We start from the raw sequence: 20,819 nt of genomic DNA, 5'->3' as shown, positions 1-20,819 counted from the left end.
AGCTCCGAGCTCCAGACTCCTCCCCTTACCCATAATACACCTCCACTGCCTTCCATCTCCAGATCGAGTTTGCAGAACTTATACTTAGAACCCAACCTGATAACATACCTGTGACCTGTACTACTGCCTGTAGGCTGAACATGTGCCCAGGTCCAGGGGAAGGAGGGAGGGACAGTTGAAGATAAATGAAGTACAACTACTCAGATGAAAAGTTATGGTGAGTACATAAATTCTGTATCTGAAGTAGTTTACTTCATTTGGTCTTCAACCTGTGGGACAGAGTCCACAGCTACTAAACTACTGGGAGGTCCTCATGGAAGGATATTCTGGAGCACCGCAGAGCCAAAGGATGCTCTCCTTCTAGATGTCAAATTCAGTTTGTAATGGGAAATAAATGTATGAAATGAGGCCCAAGTAGCTGCAGAGCAAATGTCATCCAAAGACACCCTAGACCAGAAAGCTGCAGATGTAGCCATAGACCTAGTGGAATGAGCTTTAACCTGACCTGGAGGAGACATGCCTTTGTCCTTATAGACCTGTAGGATGGATGCATGAATAAATCCATCTAGCTATAGTGACCTTGGAAATAGGTTTGCCCAAAAAGAGTCTATAGAACGAAACAACCAATTGATCAGATTTACGAAAAATTTTTTGTCCTGTGTAAATAGAATCATAACTATCTATGAACATCCAAAATGTGTAGTTTGTATTCCATCCTGTTGGTAAAATTGGGAAAGAACACAGGCAAATTTATAGTCTGATTGATATTGACTGGTGACGCCACCTTAGGAAGAAAAGCTGGGTTGGTTATAAAGGAAACGCTATCTTTATGAAAAATCATGTATGGGGATTTTATGGACAAGGCCTGTAGTTCCAAAACCCTTCTAGCAGAGGTAATTGCCACCAGAAGAGCTGTTTTCCATGATAGAAATTTTAGACCTGCAGTTGCGGCAGGCTCGAAAGGTGGAGCGACCAGAGCTTGGAGAACCATAGAAAGGTCCCATGGGGGGACAGGATCTTTGACCGGGGGGCATAGCAAAAAAGTGCCTTTAATAAAGGCTTTACACAGTCTAGAAGATGCCAAGGATGCAGAATTCTCATCCACATGAAAATGAGAAATGGCAGGCAACTGAACTTTGACAGTAGAAGAACTAGCTCCATCCTGGAAAATATTAGTTAGAAAATCATGAATGGCGAAAATAGGAGCCGTAAAAGGATCTAAACTCCTCTGAGAGGCCCAGAAAGAAAAATGTTTCCATTTGCTGTGATAAACCTTTCTAGTAGAAGACTTATGAGCAGCTACTAAAATAGACTTAACTGAGGAGGAAAGTCCGGAAGTCCTAGCAATCACGGGAACTGGAGCAGCCAAGTCATAAGCTTCAGGCTGTCCAGACTCGGATGAGGCACCCCCGATAGGTGTGAAATCAGATCCTGAATGGGGTCTAGGAATTAAGGTGGAGCCAGAAGGTAAGACCAAAGGAAGGGAAACTATACCTGGTGAGGCCAGAATAGGGCAATGAGGATCACCTTGCTCCCCAGTCGACAAGCTTTCTGCAGAAACCTCGGGATGAGAGGAGCTGGTGGGTAAGTATACAGAAGACCAGGAGGCCAAGCATGAACTAGAGCATCTCTGGGGGACTCCCCTGTTGGGGGGTTCAGAGTGAAAGACCTGGTCGCTGTACTTTGGGCCAGGGCTGGAACAAAGAATCGTCACTCCAAAATGTCCGGAGAGCTCATCCACCATATGAGGGATGACCGACACACTTGACTCAGGTGGATAGGATAGGTTAGTGGGAAATTCAAAAGTGACCACTGAACCAATAGAGTCCATCGAAGAATCTGCATGAGTAGCTGAACACATAGAAGGAGAGTTATGGTCACCGCCATTGAGCTTAAGCCCTCAACACTGATTCTGCTGTCGGGAGATGAGAACGGCAAATTAAGGAGACATGCATCCTGAGGTTTTGAGCTCTCTCCGAGGTCAGGAACACTTTGCACTGTAGTGTGCCTATCCTGGCACCAATGTAATCTATCACCTGTACAGGCTCTAGTAGAGACTTGACTGTGTTGATTGTGATACCCAAACTTAGGGCAAGTGTCAGAAAGTAATCCCTGGTTTGGGAAAGTAGATGTCTGGTGGGAGCAGTGAGGAGCCAATCGTCCAGGTACAGATAGACCTGAATCCCCTGAAGCCTCAGGTGAGCCGCTACAACCACCATCACTTTGGTAAACACCCTGAGGGCTGTGGTGAGACCAAAGGGTAGGGCTCAAAATTGATAATGATTGTCCCCTAGTCAGAAGTGGAGGAACCTCCTGGAGCTTCTGTGCATTTTTATGCGATAGTAAGCATCCTGGAGATCTAACAAGCACATCCAGTTGCTCTCTTGCAGGTATGGCATGATGGACTGTAGTGTGACCATCCAGAACTTTTCTTTGGCAACTGACAGGTTCAGGGTAAAGAGGTCCAGGATGGGCCTTAAGTCCCCCATTTTCTTTGGCACTAAAAAGAACCCGGAGTAGAAGCCCGATCCAGACTGATCTGGAGGGACAGTTTTGATGGCTCATTTTCCTAGAAGCTTGGAAATTTCTTGAGCTGCTGCCTCCCTTTGCATGGGTGGAACATCTGGGAGGTATTTGGGAGTATGGGGGAACCCACAAAGGGGATAGAATATCCTCTGGATATGATTTGAAGCACCCAGCAGTCCATTGTTATGGACTCCCATGCCACTGGGTGCAAGGACAATCATCTCCCAACTGCCTCCAGAGTAGAGCAGCTGTCCTAGCTGCTCCTTCTGTAGCATGGGAGAGGAGTCACATGGACGTATTTGATACTGCTCTCAGAGTGGCCATTTTTGTGGAAAATGAAGCCTTGTCCTCCTGCGACATGGACTTGGATGGAGACTCCTCCAGCTCCTTCACTAGGTCACTCTGGAGTCTCATGAAATGGGCCAAGTAGTTCAGTGTCCTTATTGAAAAGGTAGCTGAAGCATACACCCTTTTCCCTAGGCGGTCCATCATCTGTGACTCTTGGTCAGGAGGGTGGACCGAGGAACTTTACTGAGATAGTTCCTTCTGGGGAGCCCTTGTTCCAGGAAAGCCTTTCAATAGGGGGACTCAGAACCTTATCAGGGTGCTTGGGGATCGGCTCCACTGTATCTGGTTCCTTCCATGCCCGTGAGGTGATCAAATCCACTAAAGGATCTGCGGGAGGGGACACCCATGATATAGACGGGCCCGTGCTGAAAGCCTCTGGAAACACAGACTCATCAGAGGAGGGCTTGGGGAAGGCCAACCTCCCCGCTGGTGCAGGATCTTTATGATCATCATCGGAAGGGGATCTTGGGGAGCCCTTCCCATCATCTAAAACTGTGTCCTTGGTTAGGGACTCAGGGGAGTCCAAGTGCCTCCTCTTGCATGTATGCTTGTGAGGCATATCTCCTGTGGAGCTCTCTGGGGAGCACTCACAAGCCATCAGTTCCTCTGAGGGAGCCATCTGGGGCTTTTTGGGCACAGGCTATCCCTCTGGTAAGACAATGGGGACCGTAGACAGAGCCAAGGGGGTCTGGGCAGAGTCTGAGGGGGCGGTCAGGGGCCTCCATCTGATGGAGAGGACCTGTTCTACGACATTGAACACTGAAGGAGAGTGGACCTCCTGTGAAGCTAATAAGGAGGCCAGTCTCCCCAGATCTGTCATGAGAATTGGAGCCAGACCCGAAGTGGATGGAGCTCCAAGGGAGGGAACCTGGCCCATTGTCAGAGCCGATGGAAAAGTTCCACTCCCTCGGATCTGACACCCAGGCTCCTGCTCAGATCCGAACTGGTCAGATCCGAGATGCTCCAGGCAGCTGTCGGCATTGAGGACACAAGGACCATCGGCGCTGACCTCCTGACCAAGGCCAACGTCGGATCCGAGACCTCCGAAGCTGAAGGTCGGTTCAGGGAAGGAGAAATTACCTGAAAAAAGGGAAGAGAGCTCCCCCCTCCTGAGGGAGGGGGGGGCTGGCAAGACCCCCATCTGGATCTGTGTACAGATAAAGAGCCTTATCATCTTATCCAGATCCATGTCCGGTAAAGAACGGGTTGGCTGAGACAAGGCCACAGACTCTGACCTGGCCGGTCTGGGAACCGAGGCCCGGGAGATTGAACGTGCCTCCTCTGGTTCCAGGGAGGACCTCGGAGACCGGAGCCGAGGGGAGTCATGGGTCTGTACAGACTTCCTCGGGGACAAGAGGTCCGGGGTCCTCTTCCTCTTTTCCTTCATCTTTGACTCTCTCTCCCACTCTCTACCTCTCCCCTGCTCCACTACCACAGGCTTAGATGCAGGAGTTTGAGTCCCAGCCTGGGAGGGAGGGGAACCCAGAGGGAGTGAAGTGGGAGAGGCAGCCACAGCAGCTGCTGTGACTGAAGCCAAAGACGAGGAAGGAGGATTAGTGGCAGGCAGAAGACCTTCGAGGGCCAACTTGGCCTTTCTATCCTTCAAAGCTCGGGGATTGTACCCCACACAAATGGAGCACTCCATATTAAGGTGGGCCACACCTAAGCACAACACACACAGAGTGTGGCCATCTGCAGGGGAGATCTTATGGCCACACTCTTAAAAGATAAGCTTTTCAGCCATACTATCAAACAAGAAGCCTTTAAAAAACAGAGACAGACCAACAACTTTCTTTCTTTAGACTAATAATACACCCATTTACCATAGTAGACTGACTAAGAGGGGGGAGGGCACCACAGACAAACTACTCTAAACTAACTAAAACTACAAACCTACACTTAACTCCAAAGTGATGGGAGGGGAGAAAGGGTACCTATACTAACCTAAAATGGCTAAAAGTAACAGAAAATTTAGAAAAACTTACAATCAGAATCACCCTGCTAGCTGGAGCTCTAGAGACATGATGTTTTAGAAATCGCAGCAAACAACATCTGGGTATGGAAGGCAGTGGAGGTGTATTATGGGTAAGGGGAGGAGTCTGGAGCTCGGAGCTGATGCTAGTAATTTTTGCCGGCTCAGATCCGATATGAATCTGTATTCCCACAGGTTGAAGACCAAATGAACTAAACTACTTCAGATCATTAATTTTCTTTTGTCATGCTCTTTTAACCAGGCTTTTCTTCTTCTTCTTCTTTTTTTTTTTTTACATTGCAATGCCCACATTTCCTTAAAACTGAACAATGAGAAAGAGAGAAGAAGGGAGAAAAAAATCAGGACCACCTCTTTATAATCATATCCCCATTATACTAACTTTACATTATAGCATGCAAAGAAGATCATGTACTATAAAATAGTATTATTAAGAACTGTTTTACTTACAGTTAACTTTCTCCCTCCTCTTCCACATCCTCAATTATTTTTATTAAAGACATGAAGTAGGGTATATGCTTAAGAGTCTCCCACAAGTCCAACAGAATCCAACAAAGTTCTATATTTGCAGATTTTCTTGTTCTGTCATATTTCACAAATACAATTATTGCTTTATAATCCCACATTTGTCAATTTCCAAGTTACTGGTTTTATTCCTGTTCATCTCCATCTCCCAAATCCTTTCTCTGCTTCATTTCTAATGTACTCTTGATTCTTCTAATCAACTCTCATGTTCCATTCCTTCTCTCTGGCATACAAATCTACCATTATTATTATTTTCCATTTAAAAATTGGAAAAGGTTTCATTGGCACAGTCTGTCTGTGGTCTTTATTACCAGAAGAACAAGAAGCAGAATTTATTTTTGTTTCACAGCTCACTTTTTGTTGGACAAACATTTGTATTTCCTCCTTAGCATGTACTTCATTAAAGAATCATTTTGTCCCTCCATGAAACAATATTTTTAAGATAGCTGGATACAGCAGTTTGAATCTCATGCCTGCTTCTCGGCATTCCCTGAATAGTGGAATAAATTTACTCCTCTTCTGCCTGGTGTAAAGTGAATAATCATTCTCCACAAACAATCTGCTGTCTCCCACTTTTAGTACTATGTCCTTCTGCACAGTTTTGTCAGAATCATCTCCTTCAGCTGGTAGGAGTGCATCTTTACTATTAAAAGTCTATGTTACTTTCTCATAGCCAGGCTTGGAACACACATACAATGTGCCCTTTCAATTAACAACTCCTGTCGTGAAATACCACTCCAGTTGCTTATTTGTGCTTTCATGGAATTATTACAGTCTGTTGATTTCAGCTTCTCTGGTACAGCTGAAAATCTTAGGTTTTCCCTGTGTGCTCTGTTCTCTAATTCTATTAATTTTTGAAACATCTTTTCTTGAGCAGTCTCATATTCAACCAGCCTTTTCTTCACTTCAGCCTCTGATTTTTGCAGTTTTATCATCTCATCTGAATATCTGTTTAAAGCCTCTTCCATTTTTTCCAGCCTTTTATTGTTTGACTTGATATACTTCATCAGTGTTTCATTTATTTTAACCAGGTCAGTGTGTAATTGTCTTATACTTTCCTCTAGGTTACTGGAAATCATGTCTGGAGCTTGCACTACTGCTGAACAGCTGCCATAATTTTCCCAGTCAGTGTTTTTTTTTTTCCTTACCTTTATAGCTGATTTTCTTTCAGGTCCTCTGCATTTCTTTTTCTTGGCATCCAGGCTGTGCACTTACTAGCCAGTTACTAAAATTTACCCAGAAACACAAAGTCCACTGGCCTTCTATGCTGAGTTTCTGTTTTCACACTGGGAGAGCTAGTATTAAGATAATACTCAATGTGTAGCCATCTTGGAACAACCATGTAATTATAGTTTATTGAACTGGATGTAAAGATTCACTCCTAAGGCTTCAATTTGCTGTCAGGGGAATTTCTTGACATCCATTTCTCAAACATATAGCAAGTTAGGTATGACTGAAGACCTATCAAAATCCTTATTGTTCTTACTGTTTTCTAGATAATAAAGCATTAACATTTATTGAAGCTGTGTTCCCTAGAGAATCAAGGAATTCCTGTAGGAAATTAAAAGTTGTCTAACAAAGAAAGCTCTTTTTGGAAATGTGAAAACCTGAAAGAATGAAAAAGACATACAAAGAAAGTGACCTGGCACTGGCAAAAATCTCACCCCTTAAGTTAATTCATCTCACATACATAGATATGGGAGGCTCATCATTACTGCTTCAGGAGAATTGTCCTGGGTAAATACAAATATATGCTCAGTCACCACAGAATGCTTGAGATGAGAATTACAAGTAACAAAATTATTGTTACAAATGCATGTAGAATTTAAATTTGATTATCAAAATTACTCAAATTTCAGGCCAGAATAGTACATTCCGTGAGAGCAGACTGAAACTTTTAATGATAAGCTACAATTTGGTTATTTGTTTAGCAAGATATGTACCTACTACCCACTAATGCTATACTAGGAGCAGGAAAATGCTAATATTGTTCTTTCTTCCATAACTTGAAGTCATATGGAATTCCTGAAGAGGTATTATCTCAAGCCACTATATTAGACAATAGTAAACTGGCATATGAGATTTGAGATATCAAACCCAAGTTGTCTGCTGTGCCTGAAACAGCCTCTTCACTGGAGGAAAATTGGTTTATATTTAATCATATTATTGTATTATTTATCTTGGAGCATGAACATCTAACCTAAATAAAACCTAAATAGAAGGTGATATTTAACATATAGTGGCTGCTATGGCAAATATTCACAATATTCTATGGTTAATGGTGAACTGATAAGAAATGCATGTGTAGGGAAAAGGTATATTAAAGCAGAAAGCCAGAAATTTGATGAGATCAGTTCTATTTAATTCTGTTTTGGTTAACAATATTTATTGATTGCTGCAAACTAAAGGAAATTCTGCTGCAAACTAAAGGACGTTCTGTAGTCAAAGCTTATAGTTCACAAAGTTCAAAACTGCCTTAGTGAACTATCTGGGTGGTGTCTGTATAAAGGAATCATGGTGAAGCTGTACAAAGGAATAGTTACTTAACACCAATCAAAGATATTCCCTTAATCATGATGGTTCTTTTATACTGAATTTTTTTATGTAAGAGACTTTGGCACATACATTTTTAACAAACTCACCTTTCAGCTGCAAAAAAATACTAAGGAAAACTATGGCATCATCATCTCAGAGGATCAATCCACATCCTAAAATATGCCATCTAGGAGCCTGTGCCTTAATTGAGTAGTCTCATACTTAATATGTCAAAACAATTATCTATCTTAATTTTGCATTCACTCAAGATATTACTGAATATAACTTTTCTAGGTGAAGTATTCCAGAATCTAGGAGCCCAGACATTGAAGAGTCTTATTATTTAGGAAAGACTTCCCACAGTCAAAATGAATCAAAGTGTTGCTATTATGGGTAAGCAGGGAATGGCTCCTATGGTTTAGGTGAAGTACTGCAGCTAATGAATCACAATGGCTTTGCCATACCTTCCAGGGCCGGTGTTAGCATTTTGGGGGCCCCCAGCAAGTGTCAAGTTGGGGGCCCCCTAGGCACTTCCAGTATAAGTATCATCCTAACAATGCCATCCATCCTAAGCAACCCTTTATTTCATGCTGCAAACTTTTAGGAGTAGTATCCACAGACAGACCTGCAGCTACAAGCTTTTACATTACAACAGGCCTATGTATCACACTATCACTATGTTGAGCTGTCTAACAAAGAGGCAGTTAGAGTTACTGGCACTTAGCTGCAACAGTGATACATTGCAACAAGTCTATGTACAGGTCTGGACTTAAAGTGAAATGATTACTGGACCTACATTTCAACACCCCCCCTACACACACACACCCTCCAGTCCTCACCTCAGGGTCCTTCTCCTTTTGTGCTTCCCCCATACCATTCACATTACTTTTTCTTCCTTTTCTCACATTTTGCCATACTCTAAGCTTTTTAAAGAAGCCATAACTTTCTATATGCTCTTAAGTGCATTTTACACAACCTTTTCATCCAATAATAGCTTGAACAGAAATTATGATTAAGGAAAAAAATCACTGTTGTGGTTCAGCTTTAGTTTTCCTTGCATCCTTCAACACACCTTTCCTGAACAAGACAGCCCAGTAATAACCATTTAGGAAATAACTCAAATCAGGGCCCAAGAAGCCACAGGTTTACAGATGGTCTGGGATGCATTTTAGAGCATTTTCTCAACATTTTACTCTAATGGTTGCCTAAATAAAAATTATGAAGAAAAAATGAATGTCAGTCTTATTTTTTTCTTTCAAGGCATAATTTGTGCCCAAGGCTTAATTTTCAAAGCTGACAAAATTGTAGCTTAGAGTAAACTAACAAGCCAATAGTTGTGAGAATATTTAAGTCTTCTCTGGAAATACTGCTTACCTCCCTAACCCTCTAAAAAAGACAAGTCACTGCCTATGCATCCCTCTGGTGTTAGACTGGGATGAAAGCAGAGATTTAAATTGCCTTTGTCATATATTTCAAGTGACTGATGATATACATATACATAGCATGTTCTTCACCCCAGCCGTCAAAGGTAGCCACATGTATATGTGCCTAGTACGTGATTGTGAGAATGATTTCAGTAATATTCAAATTTGTTGCTCCTAGACAGTACACCTCTCACACAAGCTATAGTAACCTTCTTTGTACACCTCTGAGGTCTGTGAGAAACACTGCCCTCAGCTCAAACACAAGCTAGAATGACTTCATGTGCGCACCTCTAAGGTTAGACTGTGATGAAAATCAAAGATGTAATATCCACACAATCTCCAGCCCCTCATAACTCGGAGCAGCTTTATGTACACACACACACATTTCAACAGGGCTGGTTTTAGAATGGGTGTGGTTGTAAACAGAGGCTATTATTAGCTTTATCCTAAAAGGGTCATATCTCAGCACCATTCAGGTTAAACAGCGTATTCAGAAAATTGACACATTTTTCTCCAACAAGCAACAGCTTTGGTGGGGGCCCCCATAGAGGCAAGGATGATAAAGGGAGTCCCCATTATCCATTTAGACAGTCTGGTGAGTGGAGGCAACCAAACTCCAAGAATATCTAAGTGTCGGAATGTTCTGTGATATATGTTATGTCTTACTTTCGAAATATAATTACTTGTTAGGTACATTTTTTACTGATGCACAAGAAAAATGTCTGTGTCCTGGCTTTACTGGGTGCTTGCACAGATAAAAATCAGTGATGTTTTTTACACACACACACACTAACATGCATAAGCCACAGCAGTACTAGTTATGTACTTATTTCAGCAAACAGCAATACCTTGTGCAACATTGGTACTGCCACACCAGATTAGTCACTGCTGTTTAGCATTTGTCAAACAGCAGAAGCAGTAAGATTTATTTCATCGAGGAGTAATGCATACTTGTCACTGTCCCTACTTTCACAGACCTTCCCTGATTTTGTTCATACTTTTGCTTTATCCTTCGTAAAAAGTCTGATTTGCTGGTAAATCATTCAGGATTACAGTCAATCAATCCAGACATCTGAGTTTTATACTTATTGTCCAAAAATAGATGTTGATGCAAAATATGTTATTCTAGTAACTTTTTAAGTGAATTAGAGAAATTTAAATATATTTATGATTCTGAGCATTTATTCTATTATTTTTGGGAATTATACTGAATTCTTAAGTAAAGAAATTGAGTTATAGTATCTGGTGTTCTGGTATTAGTTATAAAACTACCTGAAAGAAAAACTATCCCTGATGATCGGAAGCATCAGCTCTTCTTAAAATCCAAAGTTTGCACTGAGGTAAGTCACTCTGGGCTGCTGATCCTTCTAGTGCTTATATTGTTCATGTTCATTATCATCTTCATCCTAATAGGGTCATATCACAGCCCTGTTCATGTTAAAGAGCATAATTAGGAAATTAATGCATTTTTCATTCCTCATTTTTACCCAGTCAGCAGCAGCTTTTGTGGGGCCCCCACACAGACAAAGATGATTAAGGGGGCCCCCTGCAGCCATGGTTTTGCAGGGACTAAAAGCTGGCTATGTAGTTAGTTTTAGTGGAGAAAATGTCCAAAAGCAGGGTTTAACTAAGCCAGGAGCACTATGTCTGTAGTAAAATATTTAATGGCATGCTGATGCCTGTTACTTGACAAAACACCATTACTACAACCAGAAATATCTTTGAATTTTAAAGGAGATATAAATAAGAGTTATTACCCTCATAGTTTAAGTATGCAAGACTGCTGCACTAACTTTGGTTGGTTTTACAGATGTGACAAAATATCAGGATAAGATAACTTGCTGTGGTTGGGGGCCCCCAGGGAACAGGGGGCCCCCAGCGACCGCAGGGTTCGCTGGTGCCTAAAACCGGCTATGCCTTCCATTAACACCTTGTAAAAGATGGAATGCAAGTTCAGCTTGATGAATCATTTGGTGTAACAAAGACTTGTTGCCTGATTTGATAAGCTTTCTATATTTCTTTTGTTTGTCCTCCAATCTGTTTATATTCTCAATCAAATAAAGATAAATGACAAACCATCTTCAATGTGTGGGCAAAGAATAGTAGCATGATTCTCATACTCCTTGATGATATTCAAAGCTTTATGGTTGTCATAATACTAATATGACCTCTTATAGTTTTGTTTGTTGCAAGTCCTTGTAAGCCAAGCTGGTAGTATCTTGGTAAATATCTTTAACACTGCCCAGATCCGTCATTGTGAACTATTCAATCGTCATAGCTTGGCAGAGGTAGTAATCCTAGAGTTCATCCAGACCTCTTTCACAAAATTTACTGAGACATTTAGACTGCATCTACAAAGAGAGGACAACTGTATTATGTATCTGTTTGATGTACAATAGGTTATTTCTTATTTTTACAACAGGAACAAATCCCTTACAATGTCAACATCTGAGCCTAGCTACTTAGTTATCAACTACTGCACTTGATAAAAGGAAAATTGTTCGACTGAGTTGTTGTCAACATATACAAAAGAGGCATCCTTCTAACATCATTCCTGGCTTTGGAACTAAGTGCCATTAATCACACTTGACAGCTTCAGTCTGCATGTTTTAAATGATTAACTTGACAGGTCCATATGTAGGAATAACTTTTCATTTTACAGTGTGAAGCTTAAGTTCCTTGATAGTCTTGAGGCTGTAAGTTGTACTGTGAAATTCTGGAGTATAAAAAGTGTAAGCGAATCACAAGGATCAACTTTATTACTGTGATCCACAGCCATTAAACAAATTGTCAGCTACACTTATAACCTCAAAAAGAAACAAAAACACTTCATAACCATCCTGATTTGTTTTGTGATATTAATGTTTTAAATATTCTTAGAATGCAGATACCTTGTGTGTGTGTGTGTGTGTGTGTGTGTGTTTGTGTGTGTGTGTGTGTGTGCGTGTGCGTGTGCGTGTGTGTGTGTGTGTGTGTGTGTGTGTGTGTGTGTGTGTGTGTGTGTGTGTGTGTGGTATGTGTGTGTATATTTTAAGTTTTTTGGATTGTACTGGACTTTTAATTTTCTGTAACATGTTGCTGAATCTCATATTTTGTGCTAAATGTCTGCATTCTATGTATGCTGATAATATACTGCATTTTTGCTCATTCTATTTAGGCCATGGCTGAAAAGGGTCAACAGACCAGGCCATTTATTTTTTAGCAAGTAGTAAATAAATAAATAAATAAATAAATAAATAAGTGGAATATACTTATAATATTATCTGTACATTTCCCTATGTTCACATGTATCTCCAAATGTATTGTAGTACTTTTTGTTGATCCATTGCAAAATTCACCTACTATTAGTATATATATAATATATATGTGTTTGGTGTACATATACATATAATACACACACACACACACACACACACACACACACACACACACACACACACATTTATATTTATATAGCTAAGCACCCAGTGGTGTAAAGCATTGTATGTAGATCATTTTCATTGTCTATGATTGGCCTGTTATGGGCATGTGACACCTATGTCAACTTTTAAAAGTTTTGGCGTTCTTGTATTAAACTTGATCTGATGGAGGTCTTGGTCATATATTAAAGAACAAAAGTACTTACTAGTAAAAAACAGTACTATTTTTTTTTTCCAGTGGCTGGCTTTGTGTTTATTCACACACTGCCGTTGTGGTGTTCTTTTGTATTTAGTTTGCCTGACTACTTTGTTGGCAGTTTCAGTGTGTTTTATTGGTTATTATTTACCAGCCATGCAGCATTACAATTTAGTCTGCATTCTCCCATGTCACAAGAAGACACATTTTGAATTTGTCAGTACATTCTGTACCTAATGATCTCATTACCTTCAGTGAATTGTCCATGAATTGCTGGCTTACACACAGGCAGACTTTTCTAAGTTGACTTAAGTTTGCCATTACACGGACCATATGGAAGGATGGAGAGTTCAGGAATTGCACCTGATGACATTTTGGAGAGAACATTAGTTGCAGAATCTCCTTCTTGTTCTCTGAAGTTGGGCTCAATTGAGCTACTTATCGCAGGTACTGTGAATCCTTTTTTTCAAGGGTAATAAAGTTGCTTGCAAACAGTCCGATGGGTGTCTGTTGGACATGTTTGAAATGGCATTTATAACGAGCATATATGAATTGGAGTCTAAATTATTTAAGTTAAAAACTTTGGAATATGAGATTTTAGTTGGAATGTTGTGTTGGTGTTAAACAAGTTTCAATGGACCTTCGACTATTTAAATTTCCAAATGGTATTTCAAAAGATGATGAACTCTGTCTCTATTATACTTTAGTTGGACTGTTCAACAATACAGGTTTGATATTACTTAACCACTTGATTGGATATAATGCTCTTAAAGTAGAGGCTTTGCACTGTCACTATAGAAGCTTCAATTATAATATTAGACAGAACCAGTTTTTTAACCGCTGGGCTTTGATTTACTATAGAGTGAAAAGACATGTGGCCACCATTGCTGCATGTAAGCAAAAGAAGTTAGCAAGAGATGCCACTAATTATAAAAATAATTCTGCTTATCCATTGCCTTTTAATTCTGATTCTGCCTGTTGGTGGACTTTTACTTATGATTCTGTGGGCAACAGCCAGGCTAATACTGATTTGCCTGCTTCTGCCTGGCCAGTTATGCCTTGGAGCTTCCCCATTGCCTAATAACAATAAAATGGTTAGTACTGAGACAGATGGTAATTCCAACACGTCTTATACTTCTACAAGTGATGTGGGTGGTGTAAATGACTTTTCTTTTCACCAGGATGTAAATTGGCTAATTCAGAGAACGTCTTTTTCTGGGAAGAAACAGGGGAAAGAAGAAGATGAGAGGCAGAGGATGAAAGAGAAAAAATTAAATTGCCCAGTGTTTAATTTAATCAATATCACCTTATTTGAGCATCATGTCACTTTGTTGAGAAAAGGCTTTGCATTTATTCCAGCTAAATGCACTAATGCAGTACAATTAACTATTGACTTTAGGTTGTACGACAGGAAATTAAAATTTATATTAAATGAGGTCAATTTATTTAATAAAAATGGTGCAGTGGTGCAGCGGTAGCATTGTCACCTCACAGCAAGAGGTTCTCCAGTTTGATTCTCGGCTGAGGTGCCTTCTGTGCGGAGTCTGCATGTCCTCCCTGCATTCATGTGGGTTTCCTCCGGGTGCTCCGGTTTCATCCCACATTACAAAGACATACATCTGTGGCACTTCTCCATGGGCATCCACTGAAAATTGGCTTTGGTCCAAGTTGGACTTTCCCAGTTAACAAATGTTAAATAAATAATAAATAAATAAATAATGGCAACCTTAGTTTAATATGTAAGAGAAGCATTTACAATCACTGCATAGCGCGCTAAGTGTTTTTCAAGATGCTTGTATCAATGATTATAAGGCGGTATTTTATAATAAATATTTTAAGTGTTGCAATTTGAATAAACATGAAATTGATACCCTTACTGAATTTAAAAATGATAATTTAGAATTCTGAAAGCAGATAAGTGTAATGAGGTTGTTGTAATGGATACTGATAAGTATATAGAAGGCATTACATTTATGTTATCTAATGTTACTTGATATAAATTAGTTCCTAGATGTTACATGTTACAACAATTTTCTAAAGTAGATGCATTGTTATTTGACTTATATAGCCAGGAGCTTATAGAGGTCCCCACTTACGAATTTTTAAAAAATTATTACCCTAAGGTTGGAGGAATTGTTGGCCTCCCAAAAATCCATAATGATGCTAACAACCCCCCACACTTTTAGACCTATAATCTCTGCCCATAATGGTAAAACTGAATACATTGCAGTTTACTTAGATACCCTTTTGAATCTAGTAGTACAAAGTTCCCCTTTTTACTCACAAGACTCATGGGTTTGTTTGGATTTAATTAAAAACTATCCATTTAAAGGTCCAGAAATGATGTTTATAACAATTGGTCTAATATCTCTAAATACAATTATTGATTGGAGAGTGGTATAGAATTTATATGAATGAATCTATGTGAATTCACCAGTTTTCAGAATAGCAAAATTAATACTATTTGTTTACTGTTGGAAGAAGCAGTCTTGGCCAATATTTTTTATGCTCCAAAATGAAATTTATAAGCAGTTGAGAGTGTAGCAACAGGTGCCAGAATGGCACCTGTTTTTGACAATCTTGTATTGGCTTAGTGGGAACAAGATTTGTTGGTGAAACATTCATTATATCAATGTTCTTCTTTCTGCTTTTCCCAGTTAGGGGTCGCCACAGCGGAACTCCGGTCCGCTAATGATTGCAAGTAGATTTTTACGGTGCCAAGGTGCCAGCTTGATGCCCAACCTTCAATGAAAGCACGCCCATTTCACGCATGTCTTTCAAATGCCACTCGACCGCGGGGCGGACATGCAGAATCCACAAAGAAGGTGCTTCAGCCAGGAATCGAACGGGAGAACCTCTTGCTGTGAGGCGACAATGCTACCGCTGCACCACCACAGCTTTAACAGAAGATATATTGATGATTTAACTTTTATTTGGAATGGAACATGGGATGATTTTCTAGCATATTTTGATGTCATTAACAATAGTACTAATTTTTTTTAAACTTAATATTAGTGCCATAAGGTGTCACATGCATTTCTTAGATTTGATGATTTACTTAGATTCATATAATGGGACATTTCATAGTAGCATATTCAGAAAATCTATGTTTGTTAATAATTATGTGCATTTTGGCAGTATGCATCCTAACTTTATGAAATGGAACATTGTTAGAAGACACTTTATTAGACTGAGTAAGTTAGTGATGATGAAGTTTTATAAAGGAGGCAAGAATTTTATAAATTTTATTTATTGAAAGAGGTTATCCAGCTTATAAATTATTAAATATTTATAATGGAGTTATTAGTAATAGTTCTAATAAATTTCAACCCATTCTGTGCTGTGGCTATAAAGTTAAGCCTCAAACTAATATTGTTTCTTTCCAATATTCTTTTGCATTGCCCATGAGTATTGATATGGAGCCTATTAGACATATTGTTGAAAACAATTGGAAGATTATTCAGGGCAATAATGAGCTCTTTCATATTGATGGTGTTGTTCCCACTTTTGCATATTAATTTTGCTTGGTATTTTAATAAGTCTGCTAATTATACTTTAATTTATAGTTCCCAACCAAATGGTACCTATAGTTGCCAAGTTTTCAAACAGCATAGATATTTGTCCAACAGTCAAAAAGGCGTTATGTGCTCACCATAACATTCCATCTGTGGTGTACATTTTCATTCTTCTTCAACAAGTGGGTTCAGCTCCAACTCATGGATCTGACTCGGCCTCTTTTTATGGCTTGTGGATACTGAAAACTCTTGAACTCCCCCCTTACCCATAATGCCCTAGCCCTTCTCCCATACCTCATATCTTGTTTCCTGACCTTTTTGCTAATTATGTATTAAGGAACAACCAAAATATAAGAAACCAATATCCGGAGCTCAAAGGCAGGAACATTGGCTCCCTTAGTATCTTATTCTTCCAGAAGTGACAAACAAAATTGTAGGGAGTTGGAGGGAGGTAAATTGAGGAAGAATGAAAATGGACAGCACAAATGGAATGTTATGGTGATTACATAACTTCTTTATCTCATGTCAATTTTTATTCATTCCTCAACAAGTGGGACAAAGTCCCCAGCTACCTGAATCCCAGGTGGAAGCTAAGGAAGGATATTCCTGAGCAATGCTGAGCCAAACGCTGCCCTTCCCCTAGAGAACAGATCCAATTTGTTATAAGCAATAAAGGTATAAGGATTAGCCCAAGTTGCAACAGCACAAGTATTGTCCATGGAAGCTCTGGACATAAATACTGATGAAATTGCAATGAATCTGGTTGAATGAGCTATTAAAGGTTTTGGCAAAGACAAAACTAATTTGTTGTAGAAAAAGGAAATGCAATCAGTTAGCTACTTGGCCAAAGTTACTTTGGTAACTGGCTTGCTCAATTTTGATTCTGAAAAGGAGAGAAATTGATCCAATTTTCTGAATTTTTTTGTTCTATGTAAATAGAAACGTGACTGTCTGTGAACATCCAACAAATGTAACATGTATTCCCCTTTGTGAAATTTGGAAAGAAAACTGGAAGATTGATATATTGATTAATAGATTCTAACACTTCTTTAGGTAGGAAGGATGAGCTGGTTCCTAACAATACCCTATCTTTATGAACAATTAAATAAGAAGGCTTGGAAGATAGGGCTTGAAGTTCTGAGACTGTTCTAGGAGAGGTTATGGCTACTAAGAAGATAATTTCTAGGTTAAAAATTTTAGTTCACACTTCACTTATGGTTCAAATGGAGATTGAGTCAAAGCTTGTAAAATTAACTTCAACTTTCAAAGGGGGTCTAAGAAGAAAGGTTCTCATAAAGGCTTTACAACGTTTTGAAGAAGCTAAGGTGGAATTATGTATTCTTATATGAAAATTAGAAATGGCAGTTAGTTGCACTTTAGTCGAGGAGCTAGCCCCTTCATTAAAATTATTGCCAAAAACTCAAGAACTTTAGGTACTAGTGCTGAGAAAAGATCAATGTCTTTTTGTTGTGCCCAAAAGACAATATTTTTCATTTACTTCTGTAAATATTCCAAGTGGAAGCTTTATGGGAAGCCAAAAGAATGTGATGGACAGGGAAGGACAGCCTGGGTTGTCTAGTTATCAATGGAAGTGGAGAAACCATGCAATCAATTTTAGGCCTACAATGTCCAGGTGAATCATGTCTATCTGGTGAGACAGGAAGTCTGGACTTGGATCCAGAATCCTTGGTGGGTGAACTAGATGAGGCCAAAGAAAGGGAAACCAAATCTGTTGAGGCCAATAAGGGGCAATGAGGATGACTGCGGCCTTCAATCGAGATGCTTTCTGGAGACACTTGGGGATTAGGGGAGTTGGGGCATAAGCATAGTGGAGACTGGGGGCCAGTCATGGAGAAGAGCATCTCTTGGTGATTCCCCCGGTGGGGGGATCAGGGCAAAGAACCTGATGTACTTGTTCAGGAGAGATGCAAAGAGGTCACAGCAAGGTTGGCCCCATTGGCGGAATATCTTTTCTGGAACTCTCATGTTGAGAGACCATTCATGAGGCAATAAAATGGACCTGCTCAACTTGTCTGCTGTCACGTTGGAGTTCCCTAGAATGTGTGTTTCTATCACAAATCGATTGGATGAGAGTGCTCACTGCCACACTCTCAGAGCTTCTCGACACAAGGGGTAAGATCTGGTTTCTCCTTGTTTGTTGATGTACCAGACCACTGATATATTGTCCATCTGAATCACAACAGTCCTGGAAGGAAGAGAGTCTTGGAAGGCTTGCAATGCTACAAGTACTGCTATAATTTCTAGGACATTGATATGCATGTTGGCCTCTTCAGGGGACCAGGTGCCTTGGACTGTCTTTCCTAGGAAGTGCTTCCCCACCCAATTTGGGACGCCTCTGTAGTCACTATAGCCTTGGGCTGAGGAAGGATGAAGAGGAAGCCTTGTAAAATCTAATCTGATTGAATCCACCACAAGAGATCATTTTTGCATGCCTGAGTTACTGATCTGGGTGGACAAAGGCTAGTGCAGAATAGACTACTGAGTCACTAGAGTCCATTGAAAAATTGTCATATGGTATCTTCCTAACAGAACTAGAACTATCGCAGCAAACATTGACCTCAAGGCTTGGAGAATCAATCAAGCTGATAGAGTGGAATTGTGGATTATCTTTCTGACTTGAAAATGAATAGTCTGTACCCTTGGTAAAGGAAGGGAAGCTTTCACTGATATTGTATTGAACAAGGCCCCTGTGAGCGCTGATACTTTCATGGTTCTAGCTGGGATTTGTTGTGATAGATGGTAATTCCCAGGTGAGAGCACAGCTGGAGTACATAATCTCATGCTGTTTTCACTAGATGCCTGGTCAGAGTGGTTATGAGCCAATTGTCCAAGTAATGATACACCCAGAATCCCTGCAGTTTCAAGTGGACTGCTAATACTGCCATGCATTTGGTGAACACCCTAGGGGCTGTGGTGAGGCCAAAGGGAAGAGCTCTAAATTGGTAATGGCAGGCTCCCAGCTGGAAGCATAGGTATCTTCTGGATCATCTGTTCATTTTTATGTGTTAGTATGCATCCTGAAGATCTGTTGAACACATCCATTCATCTTTGTGCAGGAAAGACAAAATGGACTGAATTGTAACCATCCAGAACTGTGTGTACTGAATTGATTTATTCAGATTGATGAGATCCAAAATTGGTTTCCGGTCCCCTGTCTTCTTCGGCACTAAAAAGAATCTTGAGTAGGTTCCGTATTCATTCTGGTTTGGGAGGACCTCTTGGATGATTCTTTTTCTAACAGCTTTTTTATTTCTTGTGCTGCTTCTTTCCTTTGACTGGGTGGAACATCAGACATTTTGTTTACCATCAAGGGGGGAGGTATTATATACCCTCTGGAAATAATCCTCTCCACCCATGTATCTTTTGTAATCTGTAGCCAGGCTGTCTTGTGCAGGGATAGACAACCCCTGACTGCCTCCAGAGGTGGACAATTGGACTTCCTTTCAGAAGCACTGGTAGGATCTATGAGAGAAAGTGTCTCTAGATCCCTGGTTCTGTGAGTTTCCTCTGCCCTGCGGGTGGTGACTTCCATTAGAGTTCTCACTTCTGCCCCTGAGGGATCTATCTCCACATGGATCATGGAAAGGACCCTAGGACTTTCTGTTTCCCAAATTTTGACCACCTCCTTGATTCCTAGGGAAGGTTCTTAGAGGAGTCAAAAAAACATACGCCCACTGCAGACAGGGTCTTAATATCCAGCTCACACCTAGATAGTGCATCTTTAACCTTGGGGCCACACAACAAACTTCTGTCAAAGGGAGTATTGATGAAGGAGGACTTGATGGGCTCTGTGAAATCACACAGCTGCATCCAGGCATGTCTCCTAATGGAAATGCCTGAACCCATCACCCTTGAGATACCTTCAGCTGCATAGGAAATGAGCCTCATGGATGCATTTGAAATGGACTGTAGGGTAGCCAACTGCGAGTCAATAGGATCATAGGAGGTTACTAGGCTAATGGCTCCAGGGCCCTTAGAAGCCAAGGCAAGTTCAACCCATGTTACTACAGGTGTCTGGTTCAAGCAGACACTAAAATCAGCACCTATTGCCCCGTCCAAGAGGGACATAGGTGGAACCCCCGGGGGTGAATTTCCAGTTACCCATCCAATCATCCAAATTATGTTTAAATAGGTCAGATGAGGGGCTTTGTTTAACATGAATAAGAAATTTGTTCCATAGGTGGGGCTACCATCGTGAAACAAATCTGTCTCTCCAGCAAGTTCTGCTGATGTCACATACTAGTAAAAAGAACAAGGCAGGACCACCAGGGCTCTAAAATCCAGTTTTATTCCATGAACAAATAAGACAACAGGATAAGT

At 40.4% G+C, this 20,819-nt stretch overlaps 1 protein-coding gene across 2 annotated transcripts in view; it reads right to left on the bottom strand.

Annotated features, from left to right (window-relative positions):
* LOC122793140 overlaps positions 1–20,819 on the bottom strand; it is a 291,237-nt gene that overhangs the window by 164,144 nt on the left and 106,274 nt on the right. The gene's annotated exons all lie outside the window — the stretch shown is intronic.

This window comes from Protopterus annectens, chromosome 1.part0 (assembly GCF_019279795.1).
Source record: "Protopterus annectens isolate FY-2018-M chromosome 1.part0, PAN1.0, whole genome shotgun sequence".
NCBI lineage: Eukaryota > Metazoa > Chordata > Ceratodontiformes > Protopteridae > Protopterus > Protopterus annectens.
This window is presented reverse-complemented; position numbering and strand designations above follow the sequence as displayed.